Source organism: Chionomys nivalis, chromosome 18, assembly GCF_950005125.1.
Source record: "Chionomys nivalis chromosome 18, mChiNiv1.1, whole genome shotgun sequence".
NCBI classification, from domain to species: domain Eukaryota; kingdom Metazoa; phylum Chordata; class Mammalia; order Rodentia; family Cricetidae; genus Chionomys; species Chionomys nivalis.
The window spans coordinates 31,617,359-31,642,581 of record NC_080103.1 but is presented as its reverse complement, the minus strand read 5'-3'; the positions used below and the strand labels follow the sequence as shown (position 1 = coordinate 31,642,581).

The following is a 25,223-nucleotide window of genomic DNA, read 5'->3' as shown; positions in this document are numbered from 1 at the left end:
ACAGTAACAACAAAATTAGATAACACAAGCTCAACGTGTGATAGCCCATCACATCAGCTCTCAACAAATGCTAACTCTAAGTAGTAATCCCATCTGATAGCTGAAAAATACATTCTCAGGAAAGTTAGAAAACCTTGCTGTAAGGTACAGATAATATGTTATCCATCCCATCCATGAATCTCTGTACTTCTCACCATTAGAGTCATGACTGAGTATATAATAAATTACAAATCATATTAGTCATCAAGGCCCATATGTTTCCCATTTCCCTCTACTGCTTGTTAAATGAAAATAGTGTGAATAATCACGGCAGTTGAAAGGGTAGAGAGAGAAAATACAATTGACCCCAGGTGAAGCACACAGTCCCGCACAAATGATCAGGCAGTGGAGGAGCAGTGCTGCTCCTCCTAAGGAGTCTTTCAGTTCCTCCCAGATAGAGCAGACAGCAGCAGCCGAATCAATAATTCCACCCGATGAGTTTGTAGGGATTAGTTACAGGAAGGTAAGTGAGGGGAGGTAACAGGAGCATGGGTGAAGCGTGACTTCACATGAGTGGAGTATATGAGTGATAAATGACTTCAGAACCATTGGTGACAAGTTTCTTACAAGAGCCCTCAGCAGTGGATGATCACCCCCCCAGCCCCTCCCCCCTCAGGAAAGCCGCAGGCTGTACTTCCAGGCTGTGCACCATCAATCTCTACCTCCCCAGCAACAGGTCTTATATATAAAAGGCAGGGGTCTCCCGAGACTTCAGAGTTTCTTGTGAAGTTGTGAACCTTGTGAGAAAATTTCTGAATCTAGAGGAATAAAAATAGGGGGGTATTTGTCTGTGGGATACAGCAATGCTGTTCATGCTGGCCTGAGGAGACTCTAACAAGGGAGTACTGAGGAGTCATGACCTCTAAAATTTTCTAACATCAAATCATCTAATTTAAAGTTCCCTAGAATTTATTGCTTGCATCCCAAAGAGCAACAGTAACTGCTTTTTTTCTAGAAAAATAACAGAAACCATGACAAACACCTGACATTCCTCACCTTAAGCCTTCTTCTGCATCAGATGTTCTACACTGTTTATATGATGGTCACTGAGGTACTGCTGTAAAATGAGTCAAAGAAAGGAAATAGTGTCAGGCATTACACGGGGCAGGTGAGAAACATACCAGAGTAACGGTTAGGAGCAGGACAATGGGATAGCATGGGTCACAGTCTTTATTGAAATCCCAGCAGGGAGCAGCACACACACATGAGGATTTGAGTTCAAATCCCTAGCACTCACATAAAGCAAGGCACTCATAACCCAGCACGGGTGTGTGTTGTGCAGGGAGAGGGAGGTGATGTTATGATATGAGGACTGGTGGGGTGTGGAGAGCCTGTCTCAAGATAATAACCCATAGAGTGATGGAGTATGACACCCATTATTTTCCTGTGACCTCTATACATGTACACCATACATATGTAGGTCTGTACCATAACCATATACCACCACACACAAAAACAGTTAATGAAATTACATATTAAAAGCATGGCAAGGTGTTTGGTTTGAGGATGGCTAATATGAATTGCTTTGGCAGGCCGTAAAAAACTATAAGACTTGTGTCTAGTGTCTCTGCCTCATATGATGAAGGCAGAGGATTGCTTCCCAGGGATGACTGATATGAGATTCTCTATGTATGCTGTGGATATGTTTTATTATCATTGGTTAATGAATAAAGCTGTTTTGGCCAATGCCTTAGCAGAGCAAAGCCAGACAAGAAATCCAAACAGAGATTTAGAGAGAAAATAGGCAGAGTCAAAGAGACACCATGTAGCTGCCAAAGGAGAAAGACACCAGAACAGAGCCTTACTCGGTAAGCCACAACCTTATGGCGATAAACAAATTAATATAAATAGGTTAATTTAAGATATAAGTACTAGCTAGAAAGATACCTAAATTATTGTTCAAATAGTATTGTAATTAATATAGTTTCTGCGTGATTATTCAAGTCTGAGCAGTCAGGAAATGAGCGAGCAGCCTCAGTCGACAGATTACCAATCAAAAGAGAAGGTGAGGCTCTGTGGTTGTTCGTTTGTTCATCAGAGACTTGGCCAGAGCTAGGATACTTCAGTCTCTAAGATCTGAGTAGTCACGATCTCCCCCATTCAGAAAAACTGGCATTGTGTTTCTGTCTTTGTGTAAAATGTTAATTTAAACATACACAATGTGTAACTAAATAGAAGGTAATGAGTATTTTTTAGTTCTGTATTCACTCTTCAAATTATTTTTATATATAACTTGGAAAAAATAATTTGACACATTGTTGCCTACAAATGAAGTTGTTTCGATGAGAATACAAGGTCATTGTTTGAAACCTTGTGGAGTGGTTTGAATAGGAATGGTCCGCATAGGCTCAGATGTTTGAATTCTTGACCCATAGGGAGTGTGTTATAGGCACTATCAGGAGGTGTGGCTTTGTTGACGAAGGTGTGGCCTTGCTGGAGGAAGTGTTGCACTGTGAAGGCGGGACCTAAGGTCTCCTATGCTCAAGGTAGGCCTAGTGTGGCAATGTCCCTTTTCTGCCTGCATATCAAGACGTAGGACTCTTAACTCCTTCTCCAGCACCATGTCTGCCTGCATACGGCCATACTTCTTGCTGTGATGATAATGGACTAAACCTCTGAAACTGTATGCCAGCTCCAACTAAATGTTTTTCTTTGTAAGAGTTGCTGTGGTCATGGTGTCTCTTCACGCAGTAGAAACCCTAAGACACCTTGTAATCAACTTCTTTTCAATGGTAAAAGATGGATGATTTAGATTCTTCTTTTCTGAAAAGTTTCAGAATTCACTAATTAGGAGTTATTTATCTGCCTTTATCTATGCATGCCAATCTTTCAGTTTTGAGGTTGCTATTGTGTGAAACCAGAAGGAGTGGACAGTGTGCTTGTCTCTGAAGGGCTCGGGAAAGTATGGCCATCATTTCTCTTTGTAGGACAGGAGTGACAGGGACCCCAAGCCTCAGGATGAAGCACATGATCCTATCTTGCTGTCGGCACCACCTTTTCTTACTGAGACAGGTTCTGTCAAAGCTGCCACTGTTCAAGGGTGACAGAATGTGACCTCCACAGAACGCAGAAGAATTCAAGACAAATTGAAATTTCAGGTAATTTATTTCAAGTTAGAAATGTAACAAAAGCCTTTTGCTGATAAAGAGGCTCTCACACAGAATCAGAGCCATTAATCTCTAAGACCCAAGTGAACAAAAAGTATTATTCTTCTAAAATGCAATATCCTATTAGTGGCAGAGAGTGTATTCACGTTTGTGAGAATGGTAGGTGCTAAAGTCATTGGGAGTTCAATTATTGAAAATATACCCATTTATGGAATAACTGCCAAACCCAATGTCCTGAAGTAGATATTATGAAGGATATAAAGTTGCTTAAGTCATGATCTTTGTCCTTCCAATACCTCAATCTAAAAAGGCAAAGACCAAGTATACACGTTGGAATTAACTATATTTTAGTTTGGAAGGACTTTAGACCCCTTCAACTCCTCCACTCCTTATCTGCTCCTCTTGTGGGAAAGCTCTGATTTAGTTTCTGAAATTCCCTTCAGTGACAACCTTCTCAGATTCCCTCAACACTGAGCTGTTGTCTGCTTCATCCTCTTCTGGTAGTGTGTATTTATTGTATCTTGCTCGGGTGCTGTTAGCACTGCTGTGACACCCTGTCCCCATGAGAACAGGACCTCCTCAAGTTATACTCATTCTTGGCATAAATATAGCCCCCCTTCCCTCAGTGATGTCACACTCACCTTCTCCAAGCTTCCATTTTGGTAAGCTTCCATAGTAACTGTTGAGTAGCAGAACACATAGAAGAGTAGATGGAATGAAGATACACAGAGCTGAGTCGCTGACCATACACGATTCTACCCTGTGGAATGGTTCTTCATCTCATTCTGCATAACTATCACTGCATTGTGCAGAACAGAACACATCAGCTACTTTCCAGACCTTTGTCCAGAGCAAATACAACTTTTGGTAGCTCAAAAAAGTCTGTGCTGGAGGGAGCAGCTTTCTGATAAGTTCAGTTTTTAAGTGATATATATTTCTGAGAATAGACACACAGAAAGTGGTAGAAGGAGGGAAAGAAGGAGTAAGGAAGGAAAAAAATGAGAAATTGCACCAAGGGACTTACACTGATAGCTTGTATTTCAAGTCAAAAGTATTCAAATTCCAACACTGGCTGTCTTGATGTCTTGTCTTTCCAAATGTTTTGGCAATCTGTTGAATAGTCTGCATGGCCCATGCAATTATCATGGGACCCACATGAGACCAAATGCCATTGAAATCTCCCAAATCCCCCCCCCCAATAACGGATTTTATCCCACTCTTTTCCCACTTCAACAAAATAAAATGTGAATGGCTCCAGTCAGTAGACCAATCAGAACAAGTTACTGATTTTCAGTTTCTTAATTTGTAAAGCAGAGATGTGATTCTCACTAGTAATTAAGATTGGATGTCTACAAAAAACATTGAAATCTTTAAAATTAAAACAATCTTAAAAGTTGAAAAAAACAGTTTTCACTTGGAAAAATAAAATTTCATAATAAAATATGTGAATAATTTTTGGTAACTCTTTTAACTACATAATCATTAAAAATAAAAAATCATTTTAACTGAACATGGAGAATAAACTGGAAAGTAAGGCCTTTGTTTTCCTTCTCCACGGATTGCTGGACAGATTTATGTGGCTATGATTATTCTTCCCTTTGCCCTAAGCATTGCCTCATCTTTGATTTATCAGGCAACAGTTTCTCCAGGGATCTCAACAACTGCTATTTTTAGTAGGAGAGATTTGTGATTTTTTTTTCCTCCGTGTTTTGAAAACTATTATTCACACATAACCAACAGGACATGTCCTATTGGTGTGTACAGCTCAGCTCCCTGGCTGGAAAAGTCTGTTTCTACAAACAGTTCAAACAAATGGTTTGTGAGAAGTATGTTTGCTGCCTATTATGTTTCCATCGGAATGCCAAGGTCATTTTCCTAGATAGCACGCTGGAAATCCATCATCCACACATGTATCCAAACGTCTTAAAATACACGTTCTTCCAGCCTACGGTGGCCATGCGCCCCATCCACAGTTGTGCTTTCCTCGGCTTCCACTAGTCATGCTCAGTCACAGTCCAAGAATATGAAGTGTCAAGGTCCAGGAGACAGGAGCGCATAAGGTTTAAAATGGTCACTTCCGGAGCGGCCTGATGTCACCTCAGTCTATCTCATGCCACCTCGCCAGGAGCATGAGTTAACCCTTTCTCCTGTGAGTCTAGCCTGTACCCACTACCACCCCTCCTTTAGTCACTTGGTCACCACCTCTTGTGACCGGGTCAACTGACATAGTATGGCAATACTATGTTCAAGTAACCCTTACATAATACCTAACATTGGATCACAGTGACTCCATCTTCTGGCTTCCTACATCTCTTCGTATAGCCACTGGGTCCTCTTATATTATCATAAGAAGAATGGAAATATGAAGGAAAGACTGAATCAACACTAATTTTATTACAGAGTATTGTTTTAATTTTCCTATTTCATTACTTATTATTGCTCGTCTTTGACTGTACATCATTTACAGGTTATATTCTATCACAGTAAATGTACATGAAATAACATAGTTTATATAGGACTTACTGCCACCCACAGTCTCTGGCAGCCACTGGAGGGTCTCCAGATGTCTCCCACAAGTAAAGGAGTGCTGTTCTGTGCTGACTGCTCAGAAATGTGCATTTCAGTAATTTTAGCAAACTTCGGCAAGATTTTAGGACCATGTGCACATGTGCGCATCTTCCTTCTTTTTTATCTCAAAGCCTATTTCCATTCTTATTGCACATCGTAAGTCCTTATGGGTTACTGTTCTCCGGTTTTTTATATTATGGACTTTCATTAAAGGCTTCTGAGGTGACTCGGCAGGTAAAGATGCTTGCTGTCAAGCCCAGTAACTTAAGGTTGATCCCCAGAACCCATAGGTAGAAGGAGAGAACTCAGTACCCTAGCCTCAGCATACTTGCCCATGAATATATATATAAAATATTTATATATATTTATGTATGTATGTATATATATATATAATAAGTAAGTGTGCTATAATTTTTTAACTATTTAAAGCCTTCTTACTTTTGGACCTAGTTGATCTCCTTATGTATGCATTTCCTAGGCTGTTTCGTGGATGACCTGACGCATATCAGTACACAAGGTTTTTCACTTTTCATCCTTTCATGCCTCTGTCACATACTGCATTGTGTATCATGTTTGATTTATATTTTCCTCCAACCTGGACTCCAGCATCACACTGCAGCAACTCAGTGTTTGGCCTCTATGTATTCCTTATTCTGTAAATATTCTCCTTTTGTCTTGGCTTGAGCTCATCCCCCATAAGACCTAAGTTTAGAAAGCGTCCATCTTTCTTCTACGCTGCCTGTGTCCCCTGGCATTTTCAAATATCATTTTCAACATTGGCTTAGGGAGCTAATCCGTGACTCTGAAGTTCTGAATCAAAAATGAGGAATTTCAGGTTAAAATAGCATAGGCAAATGTCTTTGCTGAAAAAAGAAACACACTAGGGTACAGACAGCTTTGGTAAGTCCATATGACACCTATGTTCACGCTTATGTTTCCCGATGTGACCCAAGCTGAGAGCTCTTGAAGAAATTGTGAGTTAATTTTTTTTAATTACATGTAGTTATTTATGTATGGGGAGGCCACAGACGTGCCATGGCGGACATGTGGAGGGCATAAAATAACTCGCCGGAATCAGTTCTCTCCTTCTATCATGTGAGTCTCAGGGATTGCATCAGTGGTAAGTGCTTTGACCCACTGAGTCATCTCGCTTACCTCAATTTTTTTAAAGCTCTTTTTCTCTGAGCCATTTACGTATATAGTAAATATAATAATAAGTTGCAACCTCAATCTTTAGATGATCTAATGACCTAGACATCCCAAAGTTCAGGGTTTTTGTTTTCCCTAAAACTAAACAAATAGAAAACAATTACTGAAACATTCAGCAATGCTTGTGTTTGAGTTGATTTTCTTGATCACCTAGACAATAAAAATGTAAACTTCTCTAAAGATAATCCAGTTTCTCCAAAAATGCACACTTTCCTGTAATGTTTGAGTTCTTCTAAATCAAAACAGTAGAATTACTTTTATCTTTTGCCTTGTCTCTCTTTATATACATTCAAAGTCCATTTCCTAAAACCTAGGAATATTAGCAACATTCATAATGATACCTTTGCTCGAGAATTTTAATGATATTATAATATAGCTATATATAAAAAGAATAACATTTGAATCATTTATCTTTAATTTTAACTATATTAAAATAGACATAATCCAGTTACCATGAACGCCTCAAGCCACACTTAGTTAGCAGGGTGATGATGCAACGGCAGGAACAATCATGAATATAGAAAGTATCTAAAGTGAATATTCAGAGTGCTCGAACAGTTCTGTTGGTGCTGAGCACAGTAGTTATTACCATGCCAGCAGAAACAGTTTTGGGTTTGTGACAATTCTATCATTCTCCCCTATTACAAATCCTAATTACTACTTACATCACCTACACATTGTTTTAGGGAGATGAGACCAGTGTGTGTGTAGAAGTGAGGTGATTTGTCAGAAGGAGTTGACTTAGCAGGTTATGGAGGTGACTAAGGAGTCTGGCTGTCTCCCTGCCCTCTTGCAATGTGGAGATGGAGGAAAGCCAGAGATGTTGTTCTAAGAACAGCAGGGCTGATTAGAGAAAAGAGAAAAGTCAGGCAGAAGCATACATATTAAACAAGCAAATAAATAAACACCATTGTGTACTACTCACTTCTTTTTTAAGAAAATGTTATATTTTATTATGGTGTATGGTGTGTGGTTGCGAATGGATGTATAGGGGTGGGCACAGACATGCTTTGGCATGTGTCTGGGGGCCAGAGGACAACTTTCAGGAGGTGTTCCTTCTTTCTACTCTGGGGCTTGAACTCAGGGAGTCAGGCTTGCATTGCATGTGCTTTGACCCTTCTTATGGCCATCGAGTCATGACTTCGTAGGAAGAAAAATTCACTGTTTATCTTTAAATACTCAAGTACAAATATTTAATGTAACTGCCAACAAATTATTATATGTAGAGCTTATATAAACATGGATAAATAGATTTGATTTTAAAGTAAACAGTCTTAAGCATCTGGGAAAACAAATTCATCCAAAGAGAATGCATTAAAATTGCATGTCAGTGTTATTTAAGTACTACCATTCGAATAGTTCATTCATTCTCTAATATGTTAAAAAAATTTACAACATATTCTATGACCTTATCTTTTTTAACTCAAAGAAAGAAAAATGGTATTTTCTCCTTATTAGATTTGACTTTTCTTAAGTTGATGTCAGTCTGGAAAACACCATTTGACCTGATTTTATGAAAAATATTTCTATTTTCAGAAATGTAACTTTTGCATTTGAACTCATAACTTCTCACATAATTGTTCCTGCTTCCGCTTCTCTTCACATCCTCTCCCCTTCCCATGCTTCTCCGCACTCCTCTTTTCCTCTTTCTCTTCTTCCTCTGCCTCCTGTCCCTCTCCACCCCCCCCCCCCCCGTCCCTCTTTCATCTCCTCAATGTGAGTTTAAGGAACCTGAAATACGTTGTTCAGGTCGAATTGTAAAATAGGTGTGCATTCAGACAGCCATTATCCAGATCAACATGTAACCCACTGCCAACATGACAGAAGACTCCTGTGTTCTTGTCCAGCCAATTTCCCCCTGAAAACTCAGTCAACTTTTCAAGTTAGTTTTCTGTGGTACATCTAGTTTATTTAGCCCATCTAATCACAAGCTTCATAAAAAGTCTTTTGTGTCTATCTTTTATGTTCACCCAATATCTACTCTATTGATCCATATTAATATACCTAGAGTATATTAACTTTTATCGCTACACAGTATTTCTTTTTATATGAATACACACCATCCATTCCCCCATGGGAATTTGGATTTTTCACAAGTTTTACCCATTGTTAATGAAGCAGTATGAACGTTCTTGGTGTGTTTTAGGTAGCTATTTGAACTCATTTCTACCAGGAAAATGTCTGGAATTAAGACTTCCTTGTTGCTTGTTAGGTATGTATTTAGTTTTAGAAGAGAGTGTCAGCTTGTGCAAATAACTTGCTTGATTTGCCCTCCCATTAGCACAGGCTGAGAGCTCCAGCTGACCCATATTCCCACCAATATTTAGTACTATGTCACCAGTTGTTAGCTTATCTGTTTCTGTGGATGTGAGCTTATATACAGTTGGGTTTTGGTTGCATTTTTAAAGCTCTTGTTTGTGTAGCCCTTGTATAGGTAGTCCCTCTGGTACGCTAGGCAAATCCTCTTCCATTGAGCTATGCCTCAAGTCCCTGTGGTTTTATTTGCATCTCCCTAACAACGACTGACATGCCATACAGTGTATACATATACTTGTGGTCAATTTGTATCATCTACTTTGTAGTAAAATGCTTGTTCAGGTAAATCATCCATCTTGTACAGTTGAATCTTCCGCCTTTCAGTGTCTGAATCACAGGAATTTGTTATCTGTTCTTGGTGTGGATTGTTCTTTGTTCAGATGCACGTATTTGCAAGTATCACTTCACTGCTGACTTTCTATTCGTTTACAGGTGTTTAATAGGTAGAAGCTTTCAATATCAAGATGGTCAATCTTTTTTCTTATGATCAGTACATGTTTGCTTTCTTTAAATAAAACATTGCCTTCAGTGAAGGGGTGAAGACATTCCTCCAAATTTTCTTCTATGACATTTAATTTATGTTTTAAAGAACGTGTGTGTGAAAGAGAGAGAGAGAGAAAGAGAGAGAGAGAGATGCAGAGACAGAGAGAGAGATGCAGAGACAGACAGAGAGAGAGAGAGAGAGAGAGAGAGAGAGAGAGAGAGAGAGATGGGAGTACCAAAAGAGGGTGTTGACTCCTCTGGAGCTGAGGTTAAAGGCAGTTGTGCGTCACCAGTTGTGAATGCCAGGAATCCAGCTCGGAGCCTCTGGAAGAACAAGTTCTCACCTGCTGAGCCATCGACCCAGTACAGGCTTCAATTCTTTATTCCTTGCACTTAAGCCTAGGTTTCATCTGAAATTTATATGTGACATAAGATAGAGGTTTACATTCATTTTCATCTATATGAATATAAATGAACTCAGCCCCTCTTACGGAAATCATTACCTTTTCCTCAGTGTGCTCTGGAGGCATATTTACTACCAGAAAGCAGAAAGTGGCTACACATACATGAGTCTTTTGCTGACTTCCACATTCTGTTCCATCTGTCTGTTTTAGTCTTGTATCAATCCTGCACTGTTTTTAATTGGTATAACTTTATAATAAATCTTCATATCTGGTAGTGTAAGGTCATTAACTTTGCTCTTTTTCATAATTATCATTGCTATGGGCAATTTGCATTTCAAATTAAAATTTAGAATTGCCTTATACATGCATATTTTCACACCCGCCCACCCACCAGGGTTTTGTGGGAATTCACAATTGTTTCTTAATGGTCATAATGGAGAGACTAATTTAAAAATTTTTGCTTTTTTGGCATATCCTTGTGTTGGTTAATTTTGCAAGTCCACTTGACTAGAACACAGGGTACCTACATCCTTATTATTTCCGGGTGTGCCTGTGAGGTGCACACAAGAACACCATACGTTGTGGACCTGAACAGAACAAAAAACAGTATAGGGTAGAGGACTTTGCTCTCTGTCCTGAGTACTATCTGCATGTAGTGCTTATTGTGGCCAGAAGAGGGCGTCGGATCTCCTGGAAACGGAGTTACAGGCAGTCGTGAGACAGGGGCACCAGTACTAGCAATGGTGTCTAGTTCTGTGGGAGTGCCCTGTGTGCTCTTAACTGAGGAGTCACCTCTCTAGCCCTACATGTTGGCTTTTTCAAATAAAAATTTTGAGGTAAGATAATAAAATTAAACATAATCCCAGGGCCAGAAAGATGGCCCAGAAGGCAATGGTGCTTGGCAACCTGGGTTTGATCCCCAGAATCCACATAAAAAGGGAGGGAGAAAATCAAGTTCACAAAAGCTGTCGTCTGGTCTTCCCGGTGAACATGTGGGTTTATACACTAATAATAGTAAAAGTTTTTACTTAGTATTATTTTATTTCATACAATGTATTTTGATTATGCTTTTCCCTTCCCTTGCCACCTCTCCTCACCCACTCAATTTCATGTTATTTTTTTTTTGCCTATAGAACAAAACAAAAACTAGAAAATGAGCAACCCAATGAAACAAAAACAAAACAAAACAATAACAACAAAAACCCAGCGTGGACTGGAATTTGTTTTGTGTTGGTCAATGACTCCTGGACATGTGATATGCTTTGGAGTATGTTTGATACACCCAGGGACACTGCATTGGAAAAACTGATGTCCCCTTATCCCAGAATGCATCAGTTGCAAATAGTTTCTTGGATAGGGGTGGGAACCAGCATTCCCCCCCACCCCCACCCTCGCTGTCAGAGCTGGGACCCCTGTTGGGTTTGAACTTTGGAACTTAATTTTCAAAAAGTTAAATATAGTCTGTGTCTAAAAAAAAAAAAAAACCTATAATTATTTCCTTAGAAAGATCATTTCCATTTTCTTAGTCAGAACAATGTTGTCATTCAGTGTGCCAGGACATACGGTGACTGTCATTGTTCTGGACATAGGCACATGTATAAGGTAAAAATAACATTGGAACTGATTGTATCTCCCTATAGGACAAAACCCAGGTTTGCACAACTATCCACTGTACTAAAGGCAACACTGGCCTCCTGGGGAAGGACTGGCAGGTTTGCATTCATTCTAATGAAAGGATTCAATCCACCTGAGCTCCACAATCCTGCTTTATGCATAACACCGACATGGCTCTCTTAGGCTGCAATAGAAATAAACCGATGGGAGCGTGGAGCTCATGTGAGTTTCTGTGCTTTGCCTGAAAAAGTCCTTCAACTCTGTTATGCCCAAATCCGCGAAGTCCCCCAAAAACCAACAAGGAGACGGAGTCCTGTATGTAAAAACAAAGAGCCTTTATTTTTTTCAAGTTTGCAAACTCAGTCTCTCCACTTTTCCAACATATTGGAATAAACGGAGAGCCCCAAGCTCAGTTAGAGTTGGATTTTTATAGTAGTAAAGGTGGGGGTGAGGAGTTTCTGAGGTTGGGGTCCTTGATTGACTCTAGTGAGTGTGTGCTGGCAGGTGATCCTGTGCACAGCAGTTGGAACCTTAGGCATTTCCTTTGGATGGTCTGTTCTTGGGTGGTGCTCAGGTAATCTTAGTTTTTGGCCCTTCCTGCAACCAGGTATTGCTTCAGGGTAAACTACTGAGACTCAGGCCCCTATTAAACTCATCGATGGCTGAGTCCTACTCTGGCAGATGATAATGGTTGGAAGTAAAGAACTTCCTTTGAGTGATCTGTTCATATTTAGTCTATCATGGCTGGCTCCTGCATTGACAGGTCTGTGACTAGACTCCCAGGGTAGTTTGCATTTCAGGGGGCTTTTCAACTACACTTTGGGTTTGGTTTGTATCATCTTAATAGGAAGGAGTTGAGAGAGGGTCTAGCTATATAGGTGAAGTTGGCTTCAAGCTTGCAAACCTCCCTTCTTAGCTTCCCTGGTGCTGGGACTGCAAGAATGTGATAGCATTGTGCAGCTGTACCTTGCTTACATAGATAATACACAGGCCAGTTCTCAGGCCTGGGTGATGCTCCATCATAGCAATTCTAGTCATAGAACTAATCCTGAAAGATCTGAGTGAGTGCCAGGCACAGTGACCAAATGCACCGACTGCAAAAATGACTCAAGCTAGTGAGACCCATCAAAGCACAAACTTCTCATCTTTTCTGAAGATCCCAGAGGGATAGCTATAGACAGGATGGCAAACTCCTCCCCACAGGAAGGGCATGCCATCATTAATGCCTCCTGTGGTTGGGCAGACCCTGCTTAGCTCTTTCACGCCTGCTCTATTCTGCTCACAGAAGTTCTGCTTTCCATGGGATGGACTTGATCATCTTCCATCCTTCACACAGTGTTTAACCAGTAACCTGCCTGCCCTCTGTGTCTCAAGGCAGGGGCTGTCTCATTCCTTTTTTGTAGGTATTACCTTCTCAGTGCCTGGTGCATAGTTGGTACTTGATGAGTACCTGCGAACTGAGGAGAGGATGTGTATAGATACCACACTCTTTCTGTTCACGTGCTGAAGGCCTATGTAAGGAGTCATCAGGCGAGGCACGTTTGTAGCCTGTGGCCTAAATGACTTAAGGCATGATTCGAAAAGCCTGGAGGCAAGGATCTATCGTGGCAAGTCTTCCTTCTTTACCCAGAGACTCAAAGATAACCTTTGATTGGCAGATACAGCCTTCTGTAATAGGGCATGAGTTTACACAGAAACTGATTAAAAGCTAGGCCATTGGTACAGATACCTTGGGAATCTAGAATACTAAGACATTCAGACATGAGAAGAAGGGGAAAGAGATGGGAGAAACTGTCTGGACTCCCCCCCCCACACACACACACACATACACACAAACCCTCTTTGTAAAGCTATAGCAGGTTTGGAAGAATTTCTTAACATGTGATGGAGGGCATGAAGGAAGAACAAAGGAACTCAGAAATTCCCAGCTTTCTCAGAAAACAGGACCTGTAAGAGACAGGACTTTGATTTCAACAAGGATACGTGGGTTTTAAATCCAAAAAAGAAAAGCTGTGTATGGCCGTAGAGGGCCTTTCTTCTCTTTCCCCATTGCCATACCCTCAGCCTCTTGACCCCTGTGTCAAACAGAGAAAGAATTTCAGTTTGGCTTTGTAGATGGAGAAAAACAAAGTAAGTGTTTATTTCTGGCCTTGAACTAGAGAGACACAGATCTCCATTCAAATTTTAATTTAGAGCTGGCTTCAATCCCCAGCACCCACAGGATGGCTCATAAACAAAGAATGATATGTACCTCCAGTTCCAGGGAATTGAAAACCTTCTTTTGACGTCTTCTGGCAGTGCACAGATATAAGTGCAGGCAAAACACTTCAACGTGGCACAGAGCACATTAACCAAGCTTGGGTGTTGCAGACTATTTGTTCCCTGTGCATAAACAACACTGTGGGTGTTGCTGTGATTGGTTTAATAAAGAGCTGAACGGCCAATACCGAGGAAGGAGAGAATAGGCGGGATTCCCAGCAGAGAGGAAGAGGAGGAGGAATCAAGGCCCTGCAGATTTCAACCTCAGACTCTGAGATCAGGATATGAAGTATGGCTGTGAGGTGACAGGTGTCACACAGGAGAATGTAGATTTAAAAATATGGGTTAATTAACTTATAAGAGTTACTTGAAAAGAAGCCTAAGCTAAGGCCAATATTTCATAATTAATAATAAATCTCCTAGCCATTATTTGGGGGCTGACACTCCAAAGATAGTCCTACAAGAAAGTTTGCTACACTTAAAGGTTCCTCTAAGCCTTAGAGTCCAAGGGCAGGGTTCTGAAGAACTGAAGACTTAGCCTAGGCATGGTGTCCTGAGTGCTAGCTGGCTTTCCTTTACTGTAACAAAGACCCTAAACAATTCACCGGGCAGTGGTGGCGCACGCCTTTAATCCCAGCACTCGGGAGGCAGAGGCAGGCGGATCTCTGTGAGTTCGAGGCCAGCCTGGTCTACAAGAGCTAGTTCCAGGACAGGCTCCAAAACCACAGAGAAACCCTGTCTCAAAAAACCAAAAAAAAAAAAAAAAAAAAAAAAGGACCAGTTTATCTGATTCATACCTTAGTGGACTAATTGTTTTGTACCTGTGACTTCTCACACCATCGTGCTGGAAGCCTGTGAGAAGGAGCTTCACCCCAAAGCAGAACATGAAAGAGAGGCAGAGACTAGGGTCCCACAGTTCCCTGTTAGGGCCTGCTCATGAAAACCTAGATGTTTCCCTAAACCTGGCCTCATAAAGACCCCACGACTTCCCAACAGCATCAAGCCTTCAAAATGCAGGTCTTTAGGGAACATCTAAAATCTACAACATAGCATCCTCGGGATTTTGAGTTTGTTTATGGAAAGATGGTTGATAAAAAAATGACCCCTCAAGGCTCATGTGAGGGTGGTCTGATTTATGAGGTGCAAAGTTCCCTGTTAAGGTAAAGGTTCAGTAACTATTAGCTCCCTCCCCTCCTTCTTCTTTCTTTTCCTCTCACATTCTTCACTATAATAGGGATAATATGTTAAATACACCTCTGCTATTGGTTAAATTAACTGTCAAAGAAACAAATATAATGTACATGTAGATAATGTTAGAGATAATTTTCTATAATAGCAGAGAGCGTATGGGATGATTGAAATCCATGAATTATCTCAAATCACCTCCTGAGCCATAACATAAACCTTCTCCCTATCAATTGCTTTTTAATGAGAATTAATAGGAATCCATTTTTCTAGTGCCATATTTCACAGTTGCACGGTATAGCACTGGAATCAGAATAAAGATCTCCTCCCAGCTCTGCTCTATCCACATCAGAGCGCTGTCCTTCAGGGATCTTAGCATTCACCGCACAACCACAAAACAGTGTCTCCTGTGTTGTGTGTTTTTAACAGACGATAAATCATAAGGATTGGTTTTGTTTTGCTTATTTTTTATAGTCAGTTCAGACGATAGCAGCTATACAATGCATACCAAGTACTCTGAGTGGGAAGCTTCCTCATTTTTTAGGAAATTCTCTCCTGAAAACCTTGAGAGACTGTCAGAGTGTCTGTTATGTAAATTAAATCTCAGCCTTGGGCAGCAGTGAATTCTGGGTCATTCACAGTATAAGGCAAAATGTCTTACTTTCTCTTTTTTTTTTTTTTTTTTTTTTTTTTTGATTTTTCGAGACAGGGTTTCTCTGTGGTTTTGGAGCCTGTCCTGGAACTAGCTCTTGTAGACCAGGCTGGTCTCGAACTCACAGAGATCCGCCTGCCTCTGCCTCCCGAGTGCTGGGATTAAAGGCGTGCGCCACCAACGCCCGGCTGTCTTACTTTCTCTTAACTAACATGAATTCCCTCTAGATTTAAGGTAAAAGGTGCACACAATTACATAATAAGTATGGAAAATGCAAAGGATCATGCTTTGTAGTCAATCACATTATAAAAGAGTATAGATTTTACAGACACTGAATAGTGTGTTTCCCATCCATTTCTCTCTCTCTCTCTCTATCTCTCTCTGTGTGTGTGCGCGTGTGTGTGCGCGCGCGCGTGTGTGCGTGCGCGTGCGCGCGTGTGTATGTGTGTGTGTGTGTGTGAAAGGACAACATGCAAAAGATAATTCTTTCCTTCCACCGTGTGGGTTCCAGGGATTGAACTCAGGTCATCAACAAACCTCTAGTCTCAGGTTTTATCATGTAAGAAGTCATCCCTACTGTCTTCATCACAATAAGGAGCTGGGTGGTGTGGCAGCTTCTCAGAACACTGCTGCAGGAGCTCCTTCGATTCCTTCAGCCAATAGCCTTTAAGATACCAGCCCACTGGGGCATGGTCTCTTATACTTTAAAAAGCAGCAGGGACCGGGCAATCTCTCTCTTGCTTCTGGCTCTCATTCTGGTGTCTGGGCTCTCTGTTTCCTGTTTGCATGAGAGGACTGTTGTTTGGGATGGTGATCTGTAAGTTTTTCCCCTCAAATAAATAACTCTTTTTATTATCCCTAATTCTTAACTGGTATGGGATTATTTTGTGACTTCATCTGGCGCCCAACGTTTGGGTTTAGAACCCCCGGCTCTACTGCCTGCCGCCAGCCCGGCTGGGCACCAGCCCTCCCTCAGCAGACTGCTGTCTGTGCGTGAAGCCACTGCGATGCCTGTAAAGGGCTTATCTGAGATAGTGATGGGATGGCAACATATTTAAGAAGCTGTGACTGTCCCCATGCATTAAGTTGTTCTTCTTGCCAAGTACCATTGGAATGGTTATTACTAATATTAATATCTAAAAAGTTGTTTTATTCATCATATACAGTTAGTACTATGGCTTTTGTCATGAAGTAGCTAATCTAATTATTCTTAATGTTTTATTATAACATTGCCACTATATGTCTTAAAGATTTTTCAAATGTTTCTAAATGTCCTGGTGGGGCATGAACCTTGTGGTAAAATATAAAATAATGGAAATGGTTGAATTCTAGATGCAAGAGCTAGATAGCAATATGCTTAATTGATTGGCCAAGCAGTGACTTAAATAATATAGCTTTCTGTGTGATTATTTTGGTGGTCTGGGCAGCCAGGAAATGAACAAGTAGCCTCCCACAACAGTGCATAGTGGCCCATGTCCTTAATCCCAGCACTCAGTAGGCAGAGGCAGGCAGATTTCTGTGAGTTTGAAGCCAGCTTGGTCTACAAAGTAAGTTTCAGGACAGCCAAAGCATCAAATGAAAAGTATAGAAATTTAGAAGGAAATATGTGTGACCTCGTTAGATGCAAAGTTTCAGACAAGGCTCTGAAAGTAAAGGAAAAGAACGTCAGACATCTGCTAGCTGAGGTCTTGTTAAGATGATGAAAAGATGAACCAATGACCTAAAAATCTATTTGCAAATCCTGTATCTGTGTTAAATGAAATAAGCCAGTCTCAGAATGTTGGGTCCTGCCTGTAGGATTCCACATATATGACATTCAGTGGAGGAGGAAAAGTGGGGAAGAACAAAGTAATGGCTCAGAAGCTGGGACTGAGAAGAATGGCAGATATTAGCAAGAGGGACAGTCATTGTGGTGACAGATTAGTCCTGTATCCTCAAGCAGAAACGGCGACATAAATCCATATGGATGATAAAAGTAATAGAATTATACACAAAAACATAAGGAAAAAGGCTGTAGGTCCTCAGGACCCAGTGAAATCTGAAGAGTCCTATGATTAACTAAATAGCAGGGACAAGTTTCCTGGTTTGGTAATTTAATATGATGATAGCAGATGATATTGGAAAAAGCTGGCTAATGGAATGCAAAGGAAATCTTCACACTGTTTTTGCAAACTCTTGTCAGTCTTTCTTCAAAATAAATTTGTTTTTTTAAGTGTGTATGTGGGATCAGGGAGAAGGATCTGTTGGCAAAGTGTTTGCTGCACAAGCATGAGAATCCGAGTTCACACCCACCACATCTACAGAAAAGCCAAGCCTGGCAGCAGGCTTCCGAGAGCTTGGCCTCAGAAAAGCAGAGGCAGAGCTCCGTGGAGCTCACTGTCCAGCCAGGCTAGCCATTCAGTGAACTCTGGATTCAGTGAGAGATCCTGCCCCCAAATGGTAATGTGGCTCAGTAGGTGCTTGCCACTGAGCCTGAAGACTTGAGTGTGAGTCTCAGATCCACATGATGGAAAGAAAGAACAGACTCCCTGAATCGTTCTCTGCCTTTTACATGTGTATGCATTCTCTCTCTCTCTCTCTCTCTCTCTCTCTCTCTCTCTCTCTCTCTCTCTCTCTCTCTCACACACACACACACACACACACACACACATCAAATACACACTAAATAAATGTAAAACAAAACATAAATGGGTTTGGTGGCACATGTTTTTAATCCCAGCACTTGGGAAGAAGAGAAGAGGCATGGGATTTTTATGATTTGAAGACATATGAAGGTCATGTATCTAATTCTAAGCTCTCCAGGGCAACAAAGTAAGCGTCTATCTCAAAAAAAAAAAAAGATAGTAACATGAAGAGTGACTAAAGAAGACACCCAAGCTACACAAGCACACACAAATATATATAAGAATAGACATAAGCACACATGAACATGTATGTATACATGCCTACAGAGAAGACACACACATGTGATGTGAGTGGAGCATAAACTTACTCTTACCATCAGCAAGCTCAAATCTGCATGCATAACCACACTGATTCTAAACAGAAACTAAGCATAGAGACAATGTTAAAATCCATAACAAACCAGAGCTGTGCGGAACCTGAAGCTCTAAGTGATGCCTCTGACAGTGCTAGACTTCTTGACGATCAGAAGAGAATGGAAAAGACATGACTGTCTTGAAAGTAGCCGGGCAGCTTCTTATTCAATGTAGCACATACTCACAGTCTATTGCACTTATTGTTTTCTAGAAACAATGTTTTCTTAAACCTAATAGGATAAAAATAACTCATGGGGGAAATTAGGGCCTGGAAATTGCTTTGGAAACAAAGGGAAGGAGTAAGAAGATTTGAAGTTAATATTGGAGGCTTTGTTGGAGATTAAACTCAGAGCAGTAGATACACACACACTAGAAATTGAGTTTTATTTAGGGAGGCTAAAGCCAAAGATCAAAATTTTGACTCTAATTAGCTGTTTTTGTTATTTGTAATCATTTAAATTAATAATTAAAATCTTTGGAATTTGAAGTTCTGATCTTTTGCTTTTTTTTTTCTTTTATTTATTTTTTATTCTTTTTTAATTAAAATTTCCACCTGCTCCCCGTTTCCCATTTCCCTCCCCTCCTCCCAAATATTGCCCCCTCCCCCCACTCCCCTCCCCCTATCCCCACTCCTCTTCTCCTCCCCCCACACCATTCCCCCTCCCTCTCGATACTGAAGAGCAGTCCAAATTCTCTGCCCTGCGGGAAGACGAAGGTCTTCTATCTACGTCCAGGAAGGTGAGCTTCTAAACAGGCTAAGCTCCCACAAAGCCAGTTCATGTATTAGGATTGAAACCTAGTGCCATTGTCCTTGGCTTCTCATCAGTCTTCATTGACCGCCATGCTCAGAGAGTCCGGAATCAACCCATGCTTATTCAGTCCCAGACCAGCTGGCCTTGGTGGGCTCCTAATAAATCAGTTCCACTGTCACAGTGGGTGGGTGCATCCCTCGTGGTCCTGATTTTTTGCTCTTGTTCTCCCTCCTTCTGCTCCTCATTTGGACCTTAAGAGCTCAGACCGTTGCTCCAAATTGAGAATCTGTCTCTACCTCGATCCATCGCCAGATGAAGGTTCTAAGGTGATATGCAAGATATTCATCAGTATAGGATAGGGTCATTTCAGGTTCCCTCTCCTTAGTTGCCCAAGGTACCAGCTGGGGACATATTCCTGGACACCTGCGAACCCCTCTAGAGTCAAGTCTCTTGCCAACCCTAAGATGGCTCCCTTAGATAGGATATATACTTCGCTGCTCCCGTATCCATCCTTCCTATATCCCAACCGTCCCAATCCCCCGAGCTCCTCCCATCCTCCCCTTCTCATATTTCTCATCCCATTTCCCCTTTGCCCCATGCCACCTCACCCGCAAGTTCCCAGTTTTTGCCCTGCAATCTTGTCTACTTCCCCCTCTCCATGCGGATAACTATATGATTTTCTTTGGGTTCACTTTCTTATTTAACTTCTATAGGATCACACATTATATGCTTAATGTCTTTTATTTATGGCTAGAAACCGATTATGAGTGAGTACATCCCATGTTCCTCTTTTTGGGTCTGGGATACCTCACTCAGGATAGTGTTTTCTATTTCCATCCATTTGCACGCAAAATTCGAGAAGTCATTGTTTTTTACTGTTGAGTAGTACTCTAATATGTATATATTCCACACTTTCTTCATCCATTCCTCCATTGAAGGGCATCTAGGTTGTTTCCAGGTTTTGGCTATTACAAACAATGCTGCTATGAACATAGTTGAACAGATACTTTTGTCATTTGATGTGGCATCTCTTGGGTATATTCCCAATAGTGGTATTACTGGATCTTGGGGTAGGTTGATCCCAAATTTCCTGAGAAATTGCCACACTGATTTCCAAAGTGGTTGCACAAGTTTACATTCCCACCAGCAATGAATGAGTGTGCCTCTTTCTCCACAACCTCTCCAGCAAAGGCTATCATTGGTGTTTTTGATTTTAGCCATTCTGACAGGTGTAAGATGATATCTCAAAGTTGTTTTAATTTGCATTTCCCTTATCGCTAAGGAGGTTGAGCATGACCTTAGGTGTCTTTTGGCCATTTGAATTTCTTCTGTTGAGAATTCTCTGTTCAGATCAGTGAATTATATAAGTGAATTATATAAGATTGTTTTGGCTATCCTGGGTTTTTTGTTTCTCCATATAAAGTTGATTATTGTCCTCTCAAGATCTGTGAAGAATTTTGATGGGATTTTAATGGGGATTGCATTAAATCTATAAATTGCCCTTGGTAGAATTGCCATTTTTACTATGTTGATCCTCCCTATCCAAGAGCAAGGGAGATCCTTCCATTTTCTGGTATCCTCCTCAATTTCTTTCTTCATTGACTTAAAGTTCTTGTCAAATAGATCCTTTACTTCCTTGGTTAGGGTTACCCCAAGATATTTTATGCTATTTGTGGCTATCGTGAAGGGTGATGCTTCTCTGATTTCCATCTCTGCTTCCTTATCCTTTGTGTATAGGAGGGCAACTGATTTTTTGGAATTGATCTTGTATCCTGCAACGCTACTAAAGGTGTTTATCAGCTGAAGGAGTTCTTTGCTGGAGTTTTTGGGGTCGCTTATGTACACTATCATATCGTCTGCAAATAATGAAAGTTTAACTTCTTCCTTTCCGATTTGAATCCCTTTGATCCCCTTATGTTGTCTTATTGCTATTGCTAGAATTTCAAGCACTATATTAAAGAGGTATGGAGAGAGTGGACAACCTTGTCGTGTTCCTGATTTTAGTGGAATAGCTTTGAGTTTCTCTCCATTTAATTTGATGTTAGCTGACGGCTTGCTATAAATAGCTTTTACTATATTTAGGAACGACCCTTGTATTCCTAATCTCTCTAAGACCTTTATCATAAAGGGATGTTGAATTTTGTCAAATGCTTTTTCCGCATCTAATGAAATGATCATATGGTTTTTTTCTTTCAGATTATTTATATGATGGATTACATTGATAGATTTTCGTATGTTGAACCAGCCCTGCATCTCTGGGATGAAGCCTACTTGATCATAATGGATAATTTTTCTAATGTGTTCTTGGATTCGGTTTGCCAGTATTTTATTGAGTATTTTTGCGTCGATGTTCATGAGTGAGATTGGCCTGTAGTTCTCTTTCTTGGTTGTGTCTTTGTGTGGTTTTGGTATCAGAGTAACTTCAGCTTCATAAAAGGAATTTGGCAATGACTTCTCTGTTTCAATATTGTGAAATACATTAAGGAGTATAGGTATTAGGTCTTCTTGGAAGTTCTGGTAGAATTCTGCATTAAAGCCGTCTGGACCTGGGCTTTTTTTGGTGGGAAGGTTTTTTATAACAACTTCTAATTCTTCGCGACTAACAGGTCTATTTAGATTGTTCACCTGGTCCTGGTTTAACTTTGGTATATGGTACTTATCTAAAAAAGTGTCCATTTCTTTTACATTTTCCAATTTTGTGGCATACAGGTTTTTGTAGTAAGATCTAATGATTCTCTGAATTTCGTCTGTGTCTGTGGTTATGTCTCCCTTTTCGTTTCTGATTTTGTTAATTTGCGTATTCTCTCTCCGCCGTTTGATTAGTTTGGATAGGGGTTTATCAATCTTATTGATTTTCTCCAAGAACCAGCTTTTTGTTTCATTGATTCTTTGGATTGTTTTCTGTGTTTCTATTTTGTTGATTTCAGCCCTCAATTTGATTATTTCCAGTCTTCTACTTCTCCTAGGTGAGTCTGCTTCTTTTCTTTCTAAAGCTTTAAGGTGGGCTATTAGGTCTCCAATGTGTGCTTTCTCCGTTTTCTTTATGTGGGCACTTAATGCTATGAACTTTCCTCTTAGCACTGCTTTCATAGTGTCCCATAGGTTTGAGTATGTTGAGTCTTCGTTTTCATTGAATTCAAGAAAGACTTTAATTTCTTTCTTTATTTCTTCCTTGATCCAGGTGTGGTTCAGTAGTTGACTGTCCAATTTCCATGAGTTCATAGGCTTTCTGGGGATAGCATTGTTGTTGAATTCTAACTTTAATCCATGGTGATCTGATAAGACACAGGTGGTTACCGATATTTTTTTGTAACTGTGTAAGTTTGCTTTGTTACCGAGTATGTGGTCTATTTTCGAGAAGGTTCCATGAGCTGCAGAGAAGAAGGTATATTCTTTCTTATTTGAGTGGAATGTTCTATAGATGTCTGTTAAGTCCATTTGATTCATTACCTCCCTTAATCCTCTTATTTCTCTGTTAGGTTTCTGTCTGATTGACCTGTCCATTGGTGAGAGAGGAGTGTTGAAATCTCCTACTATTAGTGTGTGTGGTTTGATGACTGCCTTGAGTTTTAGTAACGTTTCTTTTACATAAGTGGGTGCTTTTATATTAGGGGCATAGATATTCAGGATTGAGACTTCATCCTGGTGAATTGTTCCTGTTATGAGTAAAAAATGTCCATCTCCATCTCTTTTGATTGATTTTAGTTTGAAGTCAACTTTCTTAGAAATTAGTATGGCCACACCTGCTTGTTTCTTAGGTCCATTTGCTTGATAAACCTTTTCCCAGCCCTTTACTTTGAGTAGATGTCTGTCTTTGTGGTTGAGGTGTGTTTCTTGTAAGCAACAGAATGTTGGATCCTGTTTTCGTATCCAATCTCTTAGCCTGTGCCTCTTTATAGGTGAGTTGAGTCCATTGATATTAAGTGATATTAATGACCAGTGGTTGTTAACTCCGGTCATTTTTCCTTTCTTTCTTTCTTTCTTTCTTTCTTTCTTTCTTTCTTTCTTTCTTTCTTTTGGTAGTAGAGTTTGTGTGTTTCCCTTCTTCAAGTTGTGCTGGTGAAGGGTCATTAGATGTCTGAGTTATTGTGGGCATTGTTGGACTCCTTGGTTTGTGATTTTCCTTCAATTACTTTCTGAAGGGCTGGATTTGTGGCTACGTATTGTTTAAATTTGTTTTTATCCTGGAAAATTTTGTTTTCTCCATTTATAGTGAACGAAAGCTTGGCTGGGTATAGTAGTCTGGGCTTGCATCCATGGTCTCATAGTTTCTGCAGTATATCTATCCAGGACCTTCTGGCTTTCATGGTTTCCATAGAGAAATCAGGTGTAAGTCTGATAGGTTTACCTTTATAGGTAACTTGACCTTTTTCCTTTGCAGCTCTTAATATTCTTTCTTTATTCTGTATGTTTTGTGTTTTGATTATTATATGACGAGGAGATTTTTTTTTTGATCCAGTCGATTTGGTGTTCTGTATGCTTCTTGGACCTTCAAAGGAATATCTTTCTTAAGGTTGGGAAAGTTTTCTTCTATAATTTTATTAAATATATTTTCTGGACCATTGAGCTGTACTTCTTCTCCTTCTTCTATCCCTATTATTCTTAGGTTTGGTCTTTTTATTGTGTCCCAGATTTCCTGAATGTTTTGTGATGAGAATTTGTTGGTTATGCTGTTTTCTTTGATGAGAGTGTTTATTTTCTCTATGGTATCTTCAGTGTCTGAGATTCTTTCTTCTATCTCTTGTAATCTGTTGGTGGTACTTGTCTCTGTAGTTCCTGTTCGTTTATTCAAATTTTCCATCTCCATCCTTCCCTCGGTTTGTGTTTTCTTTATTACTTCCACTTCATTCTTCAAGTCTTGAACCGTTTCCCTTACCTGTTTGATTACTTTTTCTTGTTTCTCTTGGTTTTCTTGGGTATCTTTGAGAGATTTATTCATTTCCTCTACCTTTTTGTTTGTAATCTCTAATTGGTTGTGGCAGTTTTCACCTCCTGTTTAAGGTCCTCTATTATTTTCATAAAATTCACTTTTGAGTCGAATTCTTCTAATTCTTCTGGATTAGGGTGTACACTTCTCATTTCGGGATTCCTGGATCCTGGTGATGTCACGTTGCCTTTCAAGTTGTTGGGGGAATTCTTGCATTGGCGCCTGCCCATCTTTTCCTTCAAATGGAGCCAGGAGAGGCCTGATGTCTTGGACCAGTCTTTGCTGTGACTAACTCTCTAGGTGTATCTCCTCAGTGTAGGGGCAGGAACCGTTCCCTTCCAGATGAACTCCTCAACACCAAAACATGGATGCGTGGTATTCCAATGACCCGCGTAAAGAAGGCCGAATGCAAGGGGTCGGGCGGGGTCGAGTAGAACACAGGCGACACTGCAGTACAAGCTGGAGGTGCCTGCACTCCCTTTCGGGGGTTGCTGAGGCCTGCCCGCTAGGCAGGCACTCACTGCTCTGGTTGGGTAGCCTTAGTGTAGGGGCGTTTGTGCTCTCTGCCGGGACCGTCCGCCCCAGGATAGTACACACTCACCCGTCCTGATGAAACTTCTCGGCACCTACACAGGAACTCCTGGATGCCCCAATGAGCCAGGGACTAAGG

The 25,223-nt window shown here is 40.5% G+C and overlaps 1 pseudogene; it reads left to right on the top strand.

Moving 5' to 3' along the window:
- Window positions 1-373: 373 nt before the first annotated feature.
- LOC130889349 (protein S-Myc-like) overlaps window positions 374-25,223 on the top strand; it is a 62,089-nt pseudogene continuing 37,239 nt past the window's right edge.